At 39.6% G+C, this 20,206-nt stretch overlaps 1 protein-coding gene across 1 annotated transcript in view; it reads right to left on the reverse strand.

Annotated features, from left to right (window-relative positions):
• NLK (nemo like kinase) overlaps nt 1-20,206 on the reverse strand; it is a 146,872-nt gene that overhangs the window by 25,282 nt on the left and 101,384 nt on the right. The gene's annotated exons all lie outside the window — the stretch shown is intronic.

The following is a 20,206-nucleotide window of genomic DNA, read 5'->3' on the forward strand; positions in this document are numbered from 1 at the left end:
TCCGAGAATTCAGCCCTCAATCCCTGCAAAGTAGGTACCAGGTCTAAATAACTTCTGTTCTTAAGGCTGGAAAAAGCTTACGGAAAGAAAGCTTCTCAACAGCATGAAAGAGGTGACAATTCCAGCCCTCACAAGATAAAACACTGCCAAAATTAAAGAATTTTAAAAAGTTAGCATAAGTAAACAACCAAGTGACTTCACTATAATTAGCATTATAAAAGAGAAAAACAAGGGTAAATATTTTCAATGATAGCTGGGCCAGGAAGAGTGTGAAGACCAGTCTGAGGGTCTATTCAGACATGTTACTGGAGTGTCCTTTGAACCCCAAGAAAGGGTTGTTGGTCTCACCCTAGGCCACCACGGCACCAATGGAAAAGATGACAACCTACCTATCAACTGTGGCTTAAGTTACTCTATAAATCATGGTACTCCTAAAACTACGCAAATGGTTAGTTCAAATCCAAATCTCTCTACAATCTTCACAACTGAATTCTTTTATTATTTAACTTTTTATATATTTATACTTCCCTTACTAAATTTTAAGCTTCCCATGCTTTGCACTCTGTTATACCCTCAGGGTTTTGCTCAATCAACACAAGGCAGATGATCAAAGGCTGGGGCGCAGGGAGCAATGGAGATGGGAATTCAGGACTCTTGTGAAGGCACCACCTTTTGCTGTATCTAGAAAAGGAAAGATGCATGTCTTACTCTGCCTGCAGTTAAGAACTCCTTAAAAGTCTGGGCGAGCTTTATGATTTAAATAATATAAGCTTCCTTAAGACAAGGGGAGAGGGCCTTTGACTTTAGGAGGCTCCTACCAGGATTCAAATTCTTCTGACACCTTGTAAAAGTCAGTTTCACATTCTGAGTCAAACAGTAAGGCTTCCCTGGCCCTGTGCACCTGAAAGCAGGCAAGACAAAAATGTCAGTTATTTTGCTTTCTGACATAGTTCCTCAGATCCTAAAATTCTTCTTCCAGAAAGATATTATGGAGGCTGTAGTATTAGGGTGCTTACCATTAGCTATAAACGAACTAAGAGGTCCTGGGGCTCTTGTTTCAGCATTTACATGCTTGTTTTTGCTATTTTTTTTTTTTTTTTTTTTTTTTTTGCGGTGTGTGGGCCTCTCACTGCTGTGGCCCCTCCCGTGTGGAGCACAGGCTCCGGACGCGCAGGCTCAGCGGCCATGGCTCACGGGCCCAGCCGCTCCGCGGCATGTGGGATCCTCCCGGACCGGGGCACAAACCCGTGTCCCCTGCATCGGCAGGCGGACTCTCAACCCCTGCGCTACCAGGGAAGTCCCGTTACATACTTGTTTTAAGGGTAAATGCTGGGCTTATAAAAACAAAGACAAGAAGGAATCTGCCTTCAAAACTTAAATTTTCAAAAAGTTATGTTAGGCTTTGTATCTTACCCTTATGAGCTTTAAAAAGTCTCTTCTAGTAAGTGATTATTATTTGGGGAGAAGGATTTAAAAACACTTCTAATTTAATGTTTTAGCAAACATAGGTAGGAAAAGGGACAACTTGGGAGTAAGGGAGAATAACTGATAACACTCGACACACCATAGTTGGAAACGCCCTCCTCCTTGAGACATTTTCTTCAACTGGCTAGCAGGACACCCAGCTGTTGACTTTCCTTCTCCCTCTCTGGTTCTTTCTTCTCAGTCCTCCTTTGTTGGTGCTCTTTCCCAAGCACTTAATGTTGAAATGCCCCAGGGCTTGGTCCTCTTCTCTCTCTCTCTCTTTTTTTGGTCATGCAGCATGGCTTTTGGGATCTTAGTTCCCCAATCAGGGACTGAACCTGGGTCCTTGGCAGTGAAAGCACAGAGTCCTAACTACTGGACTGCCAGGGAAGTCCCTGGTCCCCTTCTCTTTCGATACTCACTCTCTAGGGTAATGGGATCCAGTCCCATGACTTTAAATAACATCCATGCTGATGACTCCCAACTTTGTATCTCTAGTTAATCTTCTTTCCTTAAGTCCAGGCTTGTCTATCAAACTGTCTACTCATCATCTCCATGGGATGTCTAATTGACAGCTCGAACTACCATGTCCAAGATGTATTCTCTCTCTTTCCCCCATTACACACTTTCTAGGTGTAGGCTTTCCCACAGCAAACCTATTTTTCCAGCAGGTTGGTCACACCACAAACCACAGACCTTGGAGTCAACCTTGATCCCTCTCTCACTCTGCCTCCAATCCTATTGGTTCTTTCAAAACTTAGCCACAGAATTAGACCACTTCTTATCATGTCCACTATTACCAGCCTGGCCCAAGACCCCTAGATTTCTAAAACAATTCTAAGCCAGAATACATTTTTCACTGTTATATTTTGTCTGTATATTGAGTCACCTTATTATATAGAAAATCCAATTTTAAGGTTTTTATACTCTTAGGTTTAATTTTTATGTTAGGTTTTATTAACCAGGCTCTTTCCAAAGAAATTAGTGAGGAAATGAGATTTGGCACGTAGAATTTCCTTATAGGAGTTTTCAGTGACATGTTAGAATCTTTCTATAAGATGATATACATCAGTTAAATTACAATATTATTATCAAGGTTAGATTTAGTTATCTTAATAGTTAAAAAATTTCCAAACACACAGAAAACTTGAAATAATTAAACAGTGATCACCATATATATGCCTACCACCTAGATTTACACTTAATGTTTTGTCATATTTGCTTCAGTGCACATTTACCCATGGCCCTTTCCATTCATCAATTCATCTTATTTTTTAGAGGCACTTCACATAATCATGCTTTAGAACGAAAGCCAGATTATGTCACTTTCCTGAAAAACCTTCCCATTTCATATAGAGGAAAAGTCAAAGTCCTTAAAATGTCCTTGCAGGGCCATAAATGATCTGGCTTTCTTCCTTCTCTAACCTGTCACTTTCCTCTTTGCTGTTCTCTGAAAATGCTAAACACACACTAACCTTAGCCCCTTCCTTTTTCTCTGCCTGGACTGTGCTTCCCCAGACATCTACTTGGCTAACTCTTTCACCTCCTTTGTATCTTTGCTTCAATTTTATCTTTCGATTGAGGCCAACTTTGACTACTCTAATAATGTGTCCTGCATTCCTCGTCCAATTGCTACCCCCTCGCACAGCCCTACTTTTTCTTTTTTCCTTTAGTATTTATCCTACATAATTTACTTATTACATCTATTGTTTGTCTCTCTAATCCTTCTCCATGAGGGCAAGGGTTTTTTCTCTGTATTGTTCACAAGTCTATCCAGAAGTCTCAGAAGAAACAATGCCTACATATAGTAAGTCCCCTGTAAATATCTGTTGAGTGAATGAATATATATTGAGCACCTACTAGGTATTAGCCACTCCATTAAGTATTTTAAATATATCATCTCATCTAATTTCCATGGCAATCCTACAAGATAGGCAGTGGTATCCCCAATTACAGATGAGAAAATTAAGGCTAACAGAAGGCAAGTAACCTGCCTAAGGTTACATAATAGTGAAGTTGACTATGTTTAAATTATTTCAACGGCCCTACACAATTTAGGATTTTACCTTCTTTTCTTTTGAGTTATATTTTAAAAAACTCTAATAGGGCTTCCCTGGTGGCACAGTGGTCGACAGTCCGCCTGCCGATGCAGGGGACACGGGTTCGTGCCCCGGTCTGGGAAGATCCCACATGCCGCGGAGTGGCTGGGCCCGTGAGCCATGGCCGCTGAGCCTGCGCGTCCGGAGCCTGTGCTCCCCAACGGGAGAGGCCACAACAGTGAGAGGCCCGCGTACCGCAAAAAAAAAAAAAAAAAAACCTAATAAAATATACTAAATGTTCAGTGTTCTTTATAGAAGAATTTCAGCTAATAAATACAGAAGTAATGATAGATTAGGGGGGAAAAATCACTGTTTTGCAACCTCTATGACACCACGGATCTAAGGTACCAATTATCAATGGTTGCTAAAACCACTTGAAAGGAATGAGACCCACATCAACTCAATCCACCACTCAATCTTAGCAGCAGCACTTACTGTGGGACAAGGTATTATGTCCCTGTGATATACACACCACTGCCTAGAAAATATTCATGTCTTAAAAAACAATATAATCAATCTTCTAGTTCTAATTATCAGTTTACTAGAAATAGGGGAAATAAAAAGTCATCACAAGGAAGCAATCAGCTAAACACACAATGTGGATCATTCTCCAGGAAAAATATCTCCAAAAAATCAATGAGAAAGAAAGAAAGAAAGGGAGGGAGGAAGAAAGTAAGAGAGAGAGAAAGGAAGGCGGGAAGGAAGGAAGAAAGAAAGAAAGAGAGAAAGAGAAAGAAAGAAAGAAAGAAAGGGCGGGGTTGTGAGGGGAAGGGAAAGGAAGAATGTTTGGGATAAAAAGTCTCAAGAAATATAATAACCAAATGCAATATATGTACTTTGTTTAGATCCTGAGTCAAACAAACCTGATTAAAAAAAGAGATCTTTGAGGCAATCAGGGGATAGTAAGGAATTAGCTCATTTTATTAGGTTATGATGGTTATGTTTTTAAGGCCCTTACCAGTTAGAAATGCGTATTTAAGTATTTTTAGGTACAATAATGTGATAGTTGGGATCTACTTTAAAATAATACAGCTCTCCTTTCCCCCTCCTCTCAATAAAAAGGAAATGAGACTGGCAAAATGATTACTAATTGCTGAAGCTGGGTATTGTGTATATGATAGATATTATACTATTGTCTCTCCTTTTGTGTATTTTTAAAAATTTTCCAAAATAGTTAAAAAAAAAAATTCATCACAGAACTAGGGAAATACAAAGAAGCCAGAGTATAAAAACTACATAGAATCCCACCTCTTTGAATTAACCTATATCTTCATGTAAATGTTGTGTATGCATACCTATATGTATATTTAAAACTGGGATTATAGCATACACATGGCTTTGCTGCCTGTTTTCTTGCAGAATTTTTATTACTGTAGAGGGTTCTAATGTATGGATATATTTATAATTCAGTTAACCAATCTGTCATTGTTGAAACTCCAAGTTATTCCTAATTTTTTAAACTATTTTAAATAACCATGAGATAAATATCCTACATATATAGCTTTATGTGAATCTGATTATTTCCTAGTGATATATTCCTTGTAGTGGAATTATCGTGACAAAGTAGATTTTATATATCTATATCTATATCTATATCTATATCTATATATAGATATATATACACACATACACACACATATATTTTTTTGAATGTAAAATATCTTGTGAATATCTTTCCATGGTATACAATTCTTTTGTATCATTTAAAGTGCTTAAATAGGGACTTCTCTGGTGGCGCAGTGGTTAAGAATCTGCCTGTCAATGCAGGGGACACAGCTTCGAGCCCCGGTCCGGGAAGATCCCAGATGCCACGGAGCAACTAAGCCCGTGCGCCACAACTACTGAGCCTGTGCTCTAGAGCCCGCGAGCCACAACTACCGAAGCCTGCGTGCCTAGAGCCCATGCTCCGCAACAAGAGAAGCCACTGCAATGAGAAGCCCGCGCACCGCAACGAAGAGTAGCCCCCGCTCGCTGCAACTAGAGAAAGCCTGTACGCAGCAATGAAGACCCAACGCAGCACCCCCCCGCCCAAAAAAGTGCTTAAATAGCATTCCAATTTATGTAATATGGCATGACTTAAGCAATCTCCTACCAATTGGCCTTTAGGTTATTACTGTTGGTTTTTTTTTTTTTTTTTTTTGGCGGTACGCGGGCCTCTCACTGTTGCGGCCTCTCCCGTTGCACAGCACAGGTTTCAGACACGCAGGCTCAGCGGCTATGGCCTACGGGCCCAGCCGCTCCGCGCCATGTGGGATCCTCCCGGACCGGGGCACGAACCCATGTCCCCTGCATCAGCAGGCGGACTCTCAACCACTGCGCCACCAGGGAAGCCCAGGTTATTACTGTTTTGACTGTAATGTAGCTTTGTGTGTGTGTGGGGCAGCGGCATAGAGCTTTAATTTTGTTTCACAAAGGATCCTCAATTACGTATAGATCCTCTCTCTTGGGTTAATCCATTTCTCTAGAGAAGAGCCCTCCAAACTTCTGTCTTGGAGGGCACAGGCCAGGTTGCCAGTGTTCTGTATTAGTGGGGGATGGGGCCAAAGACACCACAGCTCCACTCATGCTGTCTCCAGGGAATAAAGCATTATATGGTCTCCTGCAGAATAGGAGACGATCTGAACATCTGAACATCTTACTACTTCTTACACAGGCTTGCAACCAATTCTGTGTTTAGGCCTGCCTGCACCCCTACTTTCTGAGATATTTGATGCCTCCAAACCCTGAGCTGCTCTGATGTTCTGAGCAAGAACTAACTTGTTTCTGGGTTTTCATTACTGCCAGCAGAGGTTTCTGCCTCTTCTAGTTTGAGTTCCTGACCCTTTACTGACATTTTAGGGGGGCTTCAGGAAGAATTGGCAGTAAAGATTTGTGTTCTATCAACTGTGTTTTCAGATTGAAAACTGTTTACATGTTTATTGGCCATATATATGTGTGAGTATGAGAGAGGGAAAAAGAGAGAAAGAGTGAGAGAGAGACTTGTTTCTTTTCTTTACTCAATTTTCTACTGGGGTGATAATTTATTTGTAAAAGTGCCTTACATATTAAGGATATTAACCCTCTTGTATATACTAAAAAATTTTCCCACTAGGAAATCTTAATCACAGGATAGAGACAGGAAAAAACTTCTATTTGCACCATTAAGCCTTAATCAGAAGTCCTAATATTCCTGAGTTGGTTCCAGAAATCTCAAGGGACGAAAACAAAGGAACATTACACAGGAAAAAAACCAAGACAGAACAACAGAACAAAACCAGAAAAACTTCACAACTGCTATCCCTGTATTAAGTACTATCCAACTTAATATCAACTTGCAGTTTTACTCAGGGAAAAAAAATTCCTAAAGAGAGTACTCATCTGTATGGGATGTCAGCCATGTCTTCTGAGTTTATTGACAATTTTTTCTTCCTGCCAGGATTGAAAAGTTCTTGCATGGAAGTGAAGAGCAGGTTATATTCTATTCTGCCTCACATATCTGTATAAAACAGGCAGCCAAGTTGCGATTCCAGAATCTCTACTGTTACTGGTGACAGTTGGTATGCATGCAAACAGCAGAGAGAAAACATCTTAATTTTCAAGTTATCAGGTTGAATTCTCAGGGCTGGCACTTGAAAAATCTTGCTTTGACTTATAAAAGGAACGAATTGATACAAACGCCAAAAACAGAGAATAAGTATGAAATAATGTCATATGCTTTCTTCTAACAGTGACTATATTTTCAAAGAAAAGGGAAAATCAAAACACTGTCTGGCTGGAATGGGTACTGTTCTAATCAGATATTTTATAAATAATTACTAATTTCAGAAAAAACTCTTACGTTTCACTTAGCATTACGAAACATATATTTCCAGATCAGGGTGTTGTTCACATCCTACAACTGTTGGATTTGAACTGACAATGTTGAACCATTTTGACCACCAAAAATAGTAATTTCACATTGTTCAACCTAACACAGAGCAAAGTATTACCAGATATCAAAAAAACCCTGAAAAACAAGGCATTCAAAATGAATGATTTCAAGTGGTAAGTCAATTCTTCTATACTAAGAGCCCATACATATGTGCACAGTTTCTTACAAAATATAAACCAGCAGGTATTCCCTCTGCTAAATGCAAATAACTAGATTACTATGTTACTGTCCTCAGGATCTGTGAATTTAAAAAACCTTTCATTCAATCTCCTGTTATAATATTTAAGAAAGAAGAGTTTAGAAGAGTGTGACTTTCATATCTCTGCTTCTTGAGAAGATGATATGCTGGGTTAAAAAAAAATGAAGGTAGGTTAATAAACTTTTTTTTTTTTTTTTAATAAACTCTTAATTTAACCAGAAAGTCCAGGGCAAAACCACAAACAGCCCTGTCTACCTTGATCATTTTGTTTACCTTTGTGCAGCGATGCTTTCCCCTCCTCTAATATCTTTTAAACATAAAAGTCTGATAAATTTTAAATGTATGATTTTTACAAAGTGATTAAAACAGCCACTCTGCACAGAGTAAGTTCTGTCAAACTTCAGTTTAGCAAAGTAAATTCTTCAGGGTTGAAATGAATATTTTTCACCTCACGAATAAAGCATTTTTTTCTTCACAGAAAACAAGCCAACGACCAGGCCAACCTTAAAAAATTTTATTTCTCTGGAAAATACAATTCCTGAATTTGGAGATTTAACAATATAGCTGCAGAAATTTAGAAGCAACACACACCACTTTATGATAAGGTTTCTGCTTTGCTCTAGCAGAAATCCTCTGAAGTCTCAATCCCTAGCATAATGTCTCCCAGATGTCTCAACTAGTTGCCATGCCAACTAAAGCAGCTTAAATTAAATGAGGGCCTGAAAAGGCACCTGCATCACTCCAGGTCTGTTGCGCATTAAATAAAGCTCTCTTGACAGGGACTCAGAGGTGCCATTAACTTGAACAGCAGCTATCTGATTATTGTTTCTGAGTAATTTAATGAGGGTCTCCAAACAAGAAGAAAAACAGGGTGCTCTTTCCCTCTCCCGTCCTTCTAAATGGGACAGCCTCTCCGACAGCCGGTGCACCCACTGGGTCAATGACTTTGCTGTGGCCTTTTAAGTTAGCATTGGGTAAAGGTAAAACACAGGACCAAAGTTAGGACTTTCAGGAGAATATCAGCAGATTAACCATTTTCCCTTATTAAAACTCATCATTAAAAATATGGTTGTAAAAAACACACTGTGCATGGTATGCTACCTCAGAGCGATCTGAACAGCGCTGCTATAAAATAAATCGCTGCTGATTGCAGCAATTAGTTAAGTAGCTCCATGAAATATGGATTTCAGAATGTACTGATTTGCTTCAGAAAAAACGAAAGATGCAAATTAACAATTGCAAATGCAAGGGTGGGGGCGGTGGCGGGGTATGGCAGCTCTTGATGCCTCAGGTGCCCAAGAGACACAAACGTTTCTGTGTTGTTTTAAAGAGTTAATTGTGTATGGTTTTTTGTTTTGGTAATACTGACATTTCAGAAGCTTCTTTATATATAACAGGGTAGAAAATAGTCCTTTTGCTGCTTTCTCAATTATTAGTCAATGGGGAATATCACTTAAGAGAAACACAAACTTCAGCTAGAGATGTCATATGATTTACCCAAGGTCACATTCAGTCCAGACTCCTAGTCTAGTGCTCTCTCTACCCCACCAAGCTGCTTCCCATAGCAGCTTGCCTACTATTCCCATTTCTTAACCAAATGTCACCACAACATGCAGATTACTTTGAAATAAAGAATAGCTGAATTACTTTTAATTATGCGCTATGAGGAGAAGAAAAGGAGAAAGGAAGCTAACTTTCTGTCGAAGCTACTTATGTGCCACTTTATATGTCATCTCATTTAATCCTCACTAACAATACCTAATTTGTAACTATTTCTATTAAGATATGAGCACACTGAGGCTGGGACAGGTTAAGCTGCTGACACAGAGCTCGGATTCAAACCCAGATTGTCATGATTTCTAAGACTGACCCTTTCCATGAAATTCTGCCTCACTCTGTTTACTATCAAGAGAGAAAATGAAATCCGTAAGACTGACATTATTTGCATGTTGCAAAAACCAGGTTCCAAGCAAAAATCAGAAAATCAGTACTGCAATACATGATGTGGCTTTCAGAATCCCTCCCTTGCCATGTGTCTTCAAATGGGAAGTCACTCTCTTCGTTCTTCAACAAATATTCTCAACAGCAGCATGTGCTAGACACCGTTCTAGACACTGGAAATTTGATGGTCTATAAGAATGTCACTGCTGTCACTGAGTTCATAGCCCACCAAGGGAGATGGACAATTAAACAAGCAATTACAACAGATTCACTCAAAGATCACAACAGTGTTATGGCTGTTAATCTCATAAAGCCCCTCAGGCACTGCTTTGGGATTGAATACGCCAGATTTGCCATCACACAGCCAACAGGAGTAAGAGAAACAAAGTAGCACAACCAAGAAATATTCTTCTAAAAAGATAAATCTCTAAATTATTAGAACTGCTAAATTCCAATAACTACAGAGATTTAAACCTTTAGTTAAACATGTGAGAAACCATCAAGATTTCTTCAGCTCCTACTGAACTTCTAATTAGATGCACATTCTAATTGGCAATTTGCCTATATCTATAAAAACACATACATACTTTCCTTAGGTTTCCTAAAATGGTTCACCTTAAGACCGTTTTAAAAACACATGAGAAATAACAAAAATAAAAGCACCTAACACTTATTGACCTTTCTCTATGTGCCAGGCACTTTCTAAGCACTTTATACGAATTATCTCTATGAGTTCTCACAGCACAAGTGTTAGGTTATTCTAGAGACTACTTGTTCTCCTTTTGAGTTTTAGTCTTTCCTTTTGGAAGGAACCGAATCCGAAGATGTCTGAAGTAACTGCCCAAATCCACACAAGTACTCTTTAATTTCTTCTAGGATCTGTAGTCTTAGTTCTGTTACTAGTAGGCCACAACCTCAAATAAGAAGTAATCCTACCGTTTGCTGAAGTATGATCTCAGTTTGGTGAAAAATATTTTTGAGCCTACTATGTGCCACTTTTAACATAGGTCACCTCATTTAATCCTCATAACAGCCTGGAACTACTCCCATGCAACAGATCTAGGCTGGGGGTGAAGGAATGTCAGGTGGACAGGCTAAATAATGATACTCCTTTGACCAGCAACTGAAAGGTTAAAAAAAAAAATCATAGAGGCAAGTTTTTCTACCTTATACTTTCTTTGCCTCTGTCTCTTTCTACCTCCTGAGTTCCTTCCTTTAAGTCTTATTCCTTTCACCCTTTTCTCTTTCTTTTTTAAAAAAAATTTATTTTTGGCCACTCTGTGTGGCATGTGGGATCTTAATTCCCCGACCAGGGGTCAAACCCACGCCCCCTGCATTGGAAGGGTGGAGTCTTAACCACTGGACTGCCAGGGAAGTCCCCTTCCACCCTTCTTAGTCAAATTACAAAGCTAAAATTGACAATTCAATAAACATTTTCCTGTACCTATGAATCACGTATGCTTACTTGCATAGCTTCATATTCTCTATTTTTTTCTTAACGCATAAGGAGAATTTTAAAAATTCACGTGCGCGCACGTCTGTGTACATATAAAGAAGTCCCAGCTAACTTTCTGTGTGTGGTGGGGTAGAGGGTTGGGCTAGTAGTCCTTGAGAAGAAAATGGGAAAAAAAGAAAAAAAAACTGAACTAGAAAAATCTCTGAACTAGAGATTGCTGGAAATATAGGACAGGCTTTGGCTGGAGATCTAAATTGAAAGTATAAGTTTATATATTATATTACATTAGATATGGTAAGAAATAAACAAGTCTCTACTAAATGAAATCTGCCACAGATGGGACGTTAATTTTTTTTTTTTTTTTTTTTTTTCGGTACGCGGGCCTCTCACTGCTGTGGCCTCTCCCACTGCAGAGCACAGGCTCCAGACATGCAGGCTCAGCGGCCATGGCTCACGGGCCCAGCCGCTCCGCGGCATGTGGGATCTTCCCGGACCGTGGCACAAACCCGCGTCCCCTGCATTGGCAGGCGGATTCTCAACCACTGTGCCACCAGGGAAGCCCAGGGTGTTAATTTTGCTTGTGGTAACAATCTTCTTTTTCTTGCACAAAGTTTTTATTTTTTTATTAAATATTTTTCCCATTCTTTCCTTCTTTTATTAAAAAAAAAATCTGGATTTTGAAATTATGGAAGCATGTCATTTATAACCATTATAAATTCAACCTTACTGATATGATGTTCTTTAGAATAATGCACATCAGTGTCAAGAGCTGAGTTGTTAGTGCATAGAGCCCAAATATAATATGCAGGACACCCTGCTAGACTCCCACAAAGGTTGCTGAGGAGTAAAATGTGTTCATGGAGAACAGAGGTTGAAGCAGGAAAAAGCAAAAATAAGAAATCTTCTGAGGATCAATCAAAGAAATGAGGTAGGAATGTATTAGAGATACCAGAAAGGCAGAGAAAAGGGAGGAGTGTTTGGGATTAAAAACAATTTTCTTTGATGCAAGAAAGGATTATGGGCAAGATGACTAGGGAACTAATGTAGATGGATAGAGCCTGGCAGTCAACTACCCTCAATGGTAAGCCTCCCCTGACCTCTTGCTCCAATTAAAACAAATCTGTACTACAATCAATATTTGTTTAACCCACCTTTATGATGCTGCATCTATTTTAGGAGGTAATTTAAGAATGCATCATAATCAGACTCATGCCAGAAAGCCTGGCTACTCCAACTGTCAAGTAATTCTGCAGAAAAAGCTACATAATCACCACAGAAACAAATGCTGACATCAAATTCTGACCTTCAATTATGAGTAAGATGATTGAGTCCTTTTCTGTTTTTAGGAGTCATGATTACTCAGGCAGTCACAGAGGCTGCAGGACTGGTGCCAACAGCAGCTTTGTTTAACCACCATCATTCGCATCAATAAATACTGACTAGGCACCAAGTGGGTGTAGAGAGCATGCTAACTCAATGACAAAACAGAGAAAAAAGATGGATGAATGCAAGGCAACATTCAAGAGATTAGAAGAAGCCTGAGATTGATGTGTAAAAATCAGGTAGAGAAAACAAGAAGGAAGCAAAAAGATTTTAATGTACACAGCCACAGAAGCTTGATCAAAAAAAAAATAGCTGGTATTTATTGAGAGTTTTCTATGTGTCAGACTTCCAGCTTAAACTTAATTTGCCTCATCTACCCCTAATTACTCTAAGTAAGTCCTATTAAGATTCCCATTACACAAATAAGTGAAGAGGTTTAGAGAGGTGAAGGAACTAGCCAGAGGTCATAGCTGGTACACAGAGGAGTTGCAGCTAAATCCCAGCTTTTGTTCTTGACCTGTGCTCTGTCTTTCAAAAGATGAAACCTCAAAAAAGGTGCACAAAATAATTCTACTTAAGAAGAGAGCATATTTTTAAAATGAGTTAAACGGGTTTAGGCAGTGTGGTGTAGGCTTTGGAATCAAAGACCAGGTTAGAATCTCGACTCGGTCACTTACTAGCTTGGTAACATTAGGCAAGTTAAATAACTTCTCTAAGTTTGTTTTTACTTTTATACAAGAGGCACAATGAAAATAAAAACAAAGAAAGAGGCACAACCTACTACACAGGGTTACTGCTGGGTTTAGATGTTGTATGTGAATCACACATAAATGCCTGGCACATAGGGGAAGAGTGATTATGTGGAAGCTGCTGCTACCATCATCACCATTGTTATGGGAAGAACACATGTGACTATGTTCTTATCTCCTCCTAACATCCTTCGCCCCCACCCTAAGAAAAAGCCAAAGGAAATAAGTAAAAACAACAAACACACGCAAAACAGGCAACCAATTAAAAAAGCTCTTTTAAGGTACTGATCTTAAAAAGAAAGATCAGAATCTCAAGAGGGTATCACTGCTGAAAAGGAAAATTATATTCACTTCTTATTAATGGGGTCTCATATCTCAAACAGTATGTCCATTTGAGATAGTCACATTCCTTCATAAGAGGACAAAAACCCTTTTCTTAGACCAAGAAAAGTTTTCTACAGGGCATTACTGCATATTACTTTTGAGAAAGAACTAGGGTTGGTTTTGGACAGATTGGAAACTCAATGGAGCAATTAAAAGTGTTAATCTCTGTGAGACCTCCACACAGGGGACTCCTGGTTTTGGTAAAGGGCTTCTAGTAACCTGAAGAGTTTCTCAGTCTGAGCTCAGGGTGGTACGCATTAGCTATCATACTGGTTTCCCCTAACTGATGAGTATTCCACATATCCAAAACAACACACACATGAAACAAAACTCTGCTTGGCTCATGCATATCATGTTTCCTTTGGAAAAATGCCACTTCAACCTAATCCTATTATCTACCATCTGGGTTCTCTTGCCACCCCTAAGTGATGTAGCAGTATGAGGAAAACTGTCAATAAAACACATAATTATTAAACCTATCACCAACAATTCAGTGCTCTTAATTTTAATAATGACATTCATATATATACAGAGAGAAAACCAATATAATAAGTAGTACATAAATAAATTGTACTCCGGCTAAAATACAGATTTGTGCTAGTGCACTGTAGGTCTATTAAGTTCCTTGAAGTACTGCTCTCAAATAAATTGAGTTGGTAGCTGGAGACTCAGCTGGTCTATGAAGTGGCTAAAAGCCCCACTGCTTCCCCATATCCTCCAATTAAGGCAGGCCTGATATATTTAGTGGCTTCTGAAACCTCTGGGCATGTAACACATGCCTCCCTGGTGTCTACCAACCTTAAAAAATAGAAATAAAGTCAGAACAGTGGGATAGGACAAAAAGATCAAATAAATAGTCCTACGAGCACCCCTAAACTCTCATACCTGAATTAATAAGTGTGTCAAGAGGCTAATAATCAGAAGGTTAACCAGTTCAAGAGAATGATAATGGGGTTATTTAGGTATGGCTTTGTTGTTATTCATTATTACCCTCTATTAGTTGGGAAGTCTGATAGCATTTCATTCTCACCAGCTGGGGAGTTTTAGAGGTATATTTATTTTGTAATAGAGGTGAAAATACTAGATTCTAGCTCTTTAGACTTTTATGGCTTCACCTGAAACACACATGTTTCAAAGAGCTGGTGTGAATAAGTTGCTCTGACTATAGTGACTCTCTACAAAGCAGAGGGAAAAAAATTCCAACTGTGAGCTGGAACTTTAAACAGTTCTTTTAAAACAACCTCAGGATTTGCTAGTACACTAAGGCCAAGGTAATCTTTGTGCAGTCAGGAAGGGACCACTACTAGGAGATGTGACCACTACTTTAGGGCATAACAAGGGGAGTGGTTCTGGGACTGCAGGTTGAAGGAGGAGATTAGGTCTTATCTTTCTAATTAATAAGAAAGGTTTGGTTAAGGTCATGGAAAAAGAAAAAGTAGTAAGAAAGATATAATGTGGATGCAGTCTGGATGGAAGGCTTGGAGCTGCTAGTGGGTTGTATATAGAATATATTTTCTGGTAAGAGGAGGCCACGTAAGGGAATATGAGGTACTGAGGTTGACCCTCATTAACAGTTCACATCTTATTATTAAGACAAAAAATCTTTCTGTAACTAGGCTAGGTTTGTTACTGACAGACCATTACGAAAGTCCATTTGTTTGTGATGAGTACTTGTTAATGCCATCTGTTGGTAGCTGGCTTGGCACACTTTGTTTGCATCACAAAGTTCATAGGAGTTCCTATTGTCTTCCAGCTTCACTAAGTTCTACTTCCTCTGTAAGGCCTTCCCTTACTACTTTTATAGCACTTATTAAGTGCCAGGTACTGTTCTAAGTCTATTTAACTATCCCAATTTATTCCTCAAAATAACTTTATGAAGGTAGGTACTATTATAATTTTCATTTTATTAACCAGGAAATTGAGGCACAGAAAGGTTAAGTAACTTGCCCACGAAAACACAGGTTGGACTTCCCTGGTGGTGCAGTGGTTGAGAGTCCGCCTGCCAATGCAGGGGACACGGGTTCGAGCCCTGGTCCTGGAAGATCCCACATGCCGCGGAGCAACTAAGCCCGTGCACCACAACTACTGAGCCTGTGAGCCACAAATACTGAGCCCGCATGCCACAACTGCTGAAGCCTGCAAGCCTAGAGCCCGTGCTCCGCAACAAGAGAAGCCACCGCAATGAGAAGCCTGCGCACCACAACAAAGAGTAGCCCCCACTCGCCACAACTACAGAAAGCCTGTGCGCAGCAACAAAGACCCAACGCAGCCAAAAACCAAAAACCAAAATAACCACAGAAAACGCAGGTAGTAAGAGGCAAAGCTGCGATTCAAATCTAGGTGGTCTGGTTCCAGACTCCATGCTCTTTGCCGCTACGATAGATTTTCTATTACCTCAAGCTAGCAGAATGCTGACTAGGTCGGCCCTGAACTGATGATAAAGATTTTGAAATAAACAGAGGATAAGGAGCTTGTTCCCATTTCATGATGTGACAGTAAGTCACCAAACTCAAGACTGCTCTTGTCAGGCAGCAGAACTAACGGATGATGAGAGCATGGCAAGCAGAAGGAGTGGAGATGGCACTGATTTTAGAGTGCTGTTATTTAGGCTCCAACATCAAGAACATGTATTGGAGGGAGCCACCAAGGCTTTGTAAGGAGAAGAAAGGGAGATACTTGGTGGTCAATTTCCTAATATAACAATCCTCTAAGAATATGTAATGAAGGCAATTTTCCATATTACCATGTTCAGGCCTGCCAATCAGTCTATAACTTATATTGTTTCCACCTCTCAGACAAAAGAGAATAAAGCTGATTCATTACCCAGCTTCTAAAGTCAGTAAAAACCAGGAGAATTTATAAACTATTATGAATAAATGATTGCTATTGATAAGGGCTATGCAAATATTTCATAAGAAAGGACTGCTATATAAGTACTTTAATAATAGAGAGCTAACCATTCTGGACAGCTCAAGTTGTGCATATATGTGAAAATCTGTGATGTGGTCTTATGTAAAAAAACTACGTATCAGCTTCAAAAACTCTGGCCATCTAGAGTTCCGAACTACAGCGGCTGACCTGTCTGCTTAACTGAACTGAAGTCTGAGAACACATTTAATGTTCTATGTGCAATCAGTGACTGAGGTTGTGTGAGAAACTATTAATGATGCGTTAAAAGCCTTCAGATAGCAAAATAAGCGTATTTAACTGGTTTAGCTGGGTTGGGAGAAGAAAATGGAGAACCTGCTGTATCAAATTATTTCCTACAGAATGAATATAGACAGAAAGCTTTGAAAACACAATTTTAATCCCTGACTTCAGATATTAAAAACTGGACAATTCTTTCTTCCATTTCATTCTGGACAGAGACCAACACTAAGCCAAATTATAAAAAAGAAATCTTGCAATATTAAATATTTATCAAGAAGGAGCCATCCATGTTGGTCAACAGTTTTACAACTATTTGTTTTAAAGTCTTCATCTTTATGCAATATGAGTTACAACAAATATGAAAATCAGGTGATTTTTCCAAAAGGACATGGCGAATTTTTGGTTTAATAAACTACAGTATGTGATTCCTGAAGCCACAGATTCTCTTATATGAAAAGTCCAAGAATGACAGTTAAAATATTCTTGAACTCACATTAAGCACTAATTCTGAAATCCTGCCATTCCTGTCGGAAGGAAAAATCTCACAACCATAAATATGGGAGACTTAACAGTATCCTTTTCCTCACATTTTTTTCTTCCAAAATCAGGTCCACAGAGGAAGGAAATTTCAACCTCGATCTCAGATATATAACTGCCTATGAAATAAAAACGAGGGCATTAAATAGCATGGATAATGAAAATCTGGTTTATGGGTATTGTTGATTTCAAACAATGCTTTCCATGTGAAAGAAAAACAGCAATGCATCACAGAGAAAATTGCTTTCTCTGGTAACAAATGGTCAGCCTTAAATCTCATCATCTTCTTTGCAACAAAAACCATGGGCGTCTTTGCAACCAGAAAAAAATTGGTGTGTGCTTCAATTAGAATCACTGACCTTTTCTGAAGCATGCCGGTGCTTCTCTATAGAAATCAATGGAATAAAAGGTCACGGTGTTAAAATGTTTGACTATAACGATCTCTTTCCCAGGCTAAGGCAAATTCCTCTTCTTTTTAAGATAACTAATTTGTTGTATAGAATATCAAAAATCAAAAAATAAAAACTACTTTTAATTTGCGATTTAAAATTGAGTAAAAAAGGAAAAAGAAGTCTATTCTACCACCGGAAAAAAAGAAAAAAACCCTGGAAAGTTGTCATTCTACATCCCCTGTCATGGCCCAGAAAATTCTGCTGGCTGAGTCCTTGTCACTAAGGCTATAACCACAAATGCCAATGAAACAGAAAAAGCATCCTAGAAAATATTATGTTATTTCAAACCTCAGCTCTTTTCTTCCCAAAGTACCCTAGAGAAGGCAAAGGCAAGCTTCTGTGTCTGTCAAATGTAGGTGGTAGAGCCTAGGATTACTAATCTTCCATCATCACAGCCCTCCAAAGCAAATAAATGCACGTGTATACACAAACGCAGACATTAAGAGCCAAGGAACAGGATTTCCCTGGTGGCTGCAGTGGTTAAGAATCTGCCTGCTAATGCAGGGGACACGGGTTCGAGTCCTAGTCCAGGAAGATCCCACATGCCGTGGAGCAACTAAGCCTATGTACCACAACTACTGAGCCTGCGCTCTAGAACCCATGAGCCATAACTACTGAACCCGCATGCTACAGCTACTGAAGCCCGCACTCCTAGAGCCCGTGCTCTGCAACAAAGACAAGCCACTGCAATGAGAAGAGCTCACAAGGAAACGAACAGTAGCCCCCACCCGCTGCAACTAGAGAAAGCCTGCAAGCAGCAATGAAGACCCAATACAGCCAAAAATAAATTAAAAAAAAAAAAAAAAAGCTGATAAGTAGAGAAGGAGTAAGCTGCCTTCTCTCCTACCCTTTCCAGGCTATGGTTGGTCCCACTGCTATGCTCAAAAACCTCTTAAAAAACATACAACAGAAGCTAATTCCACATTCCACATTCTCTCATCCTTGTCTTTTCTAGCAGCCTATACAACAATCCTGATTTTAGCTACATGACACAAAAAGCTAGTTTACATTTGCGTATTCAAATTCTCCTAGGTGGTCACTGGTAACTTCAACATTCAAACTGAGAATCATTCCAGTGCTTTAGTCTAGTGGATCCCAACCCCGAGGCCACATTAAGTTCACTGGAGGGAAGTTTAAAAAAAAAACTGACTGATGCCTAGGATCCAATTCAAACCAATTAAATCAGAATCTCTGGTGCTCAACATTGCTAATTATTAGAGAAATGCAAATCAAAACTACCATGAGGCACTAGCTCACACTGGTCAGAATGACCATAATTAAAAAGTCTACAGGGGGCTTCCCTGGTGGCGCAGTGGTTAAGAGTCCGTCTGCAGGGCTTCCCTGGTGGCGCAGTGGTTGAGAGTACGCCTGCCGATGCAGGGGACATGGGTTCGTGCCCCGGTCCGGGAAGATCCCACATGCCGCAGAGCAGCTGGGCCTGTGAGCCACGGCCGCTGAGCCTGCGCATCCGGAGCCTGTGCTCCGCAACGGGAGAGGCCACAACAGTGAGAGGCCCGCGTACCATAAAAAAAAAAAAAAAAAAAAAAAAAAAAGTCTACAAATAGCAACTGCTGGAGAGGGTGTGGAGAAAAGGGAACCCTCCTATTCTGTTGGTGGGAATGTAAGCTGGGGCACCTACTGTGGAGAACAGTATGGAGGTTCCTTAAAAAACTAAAAATACAGTTGCCATATGGTCCAGCAATCCCACTCTCCCACTCCTGGACACATATCCTGACAAAACTATAATTCAAAAAGATACACGCACCCCTCCCCCATGTTCACAGCAGCACTATTTACAATAGCCGAGACTTGGAAACAATCTAAATGGCCATCGACAGATGAATGGATAAAGGAGATGTGGTATACACACACACACACACACACACACACACACACACACACACACACACACTGGACTATTACGCAGCCATAAAAAAGAATGAAAGAATGCCATCTGCAGCTACATGGATAGACCTAGAGATTACTGTACTAGAAGTAAGTCCAAAAGAGAAAGACAAATACCATATGATATCACTTATATGTGGAACCTAAAATATGACACAAATGAACTTATCTACAAAAAAGAAATAGACCCACAGACAGAGAACAGACTTGTGGTTGCCAAGGGAAAGTGGGGTGAGGGAGGGCTGTATTGGGAGTTTGGGACTAGCAAATGTAAACTATTCTATACAGAATGGATAAACAACAAGGTCCTACTGTACAGCACAGGGAACTATATTCAATATCCTGTAATGAACCATAATGGAAAAGATTATGAAAAAGAATATATATATATGTACGTGTGTGTGTGTGTGTGTGTGTGTGTGGGGTGTGTATATATATATCTATCTATCTCTGGGATGCAGGGTCTGTTCATTTCTTTTCTTTTCTTTTTTTTTAAAGTTCCCTAGGTGAATGTGATGTGCAGCCAGGGTAGAGATTCTCTCTCTAGCCCTCAGCTTCTCAACCATCTGAACTCTAAAGACTTTCATTATTATTCTACTTCATCCACTTCAAAGTGTGGCTTGAGATCTTGAAGGTA

Source organism: Phocoena sinus, chromosome 20, assembly GCF_008692025.1.
Source record: "Phocoena sinus isolate mPhoSin1 chromosome 20, mPhoSin1.pri, whole genome shotgun sequence".
NCBI lineage: Eukaryota > Metazoa > Chordata > Mammalia > Artiodactyla > Phocoenidae > Phocoena > Phocoena sinus.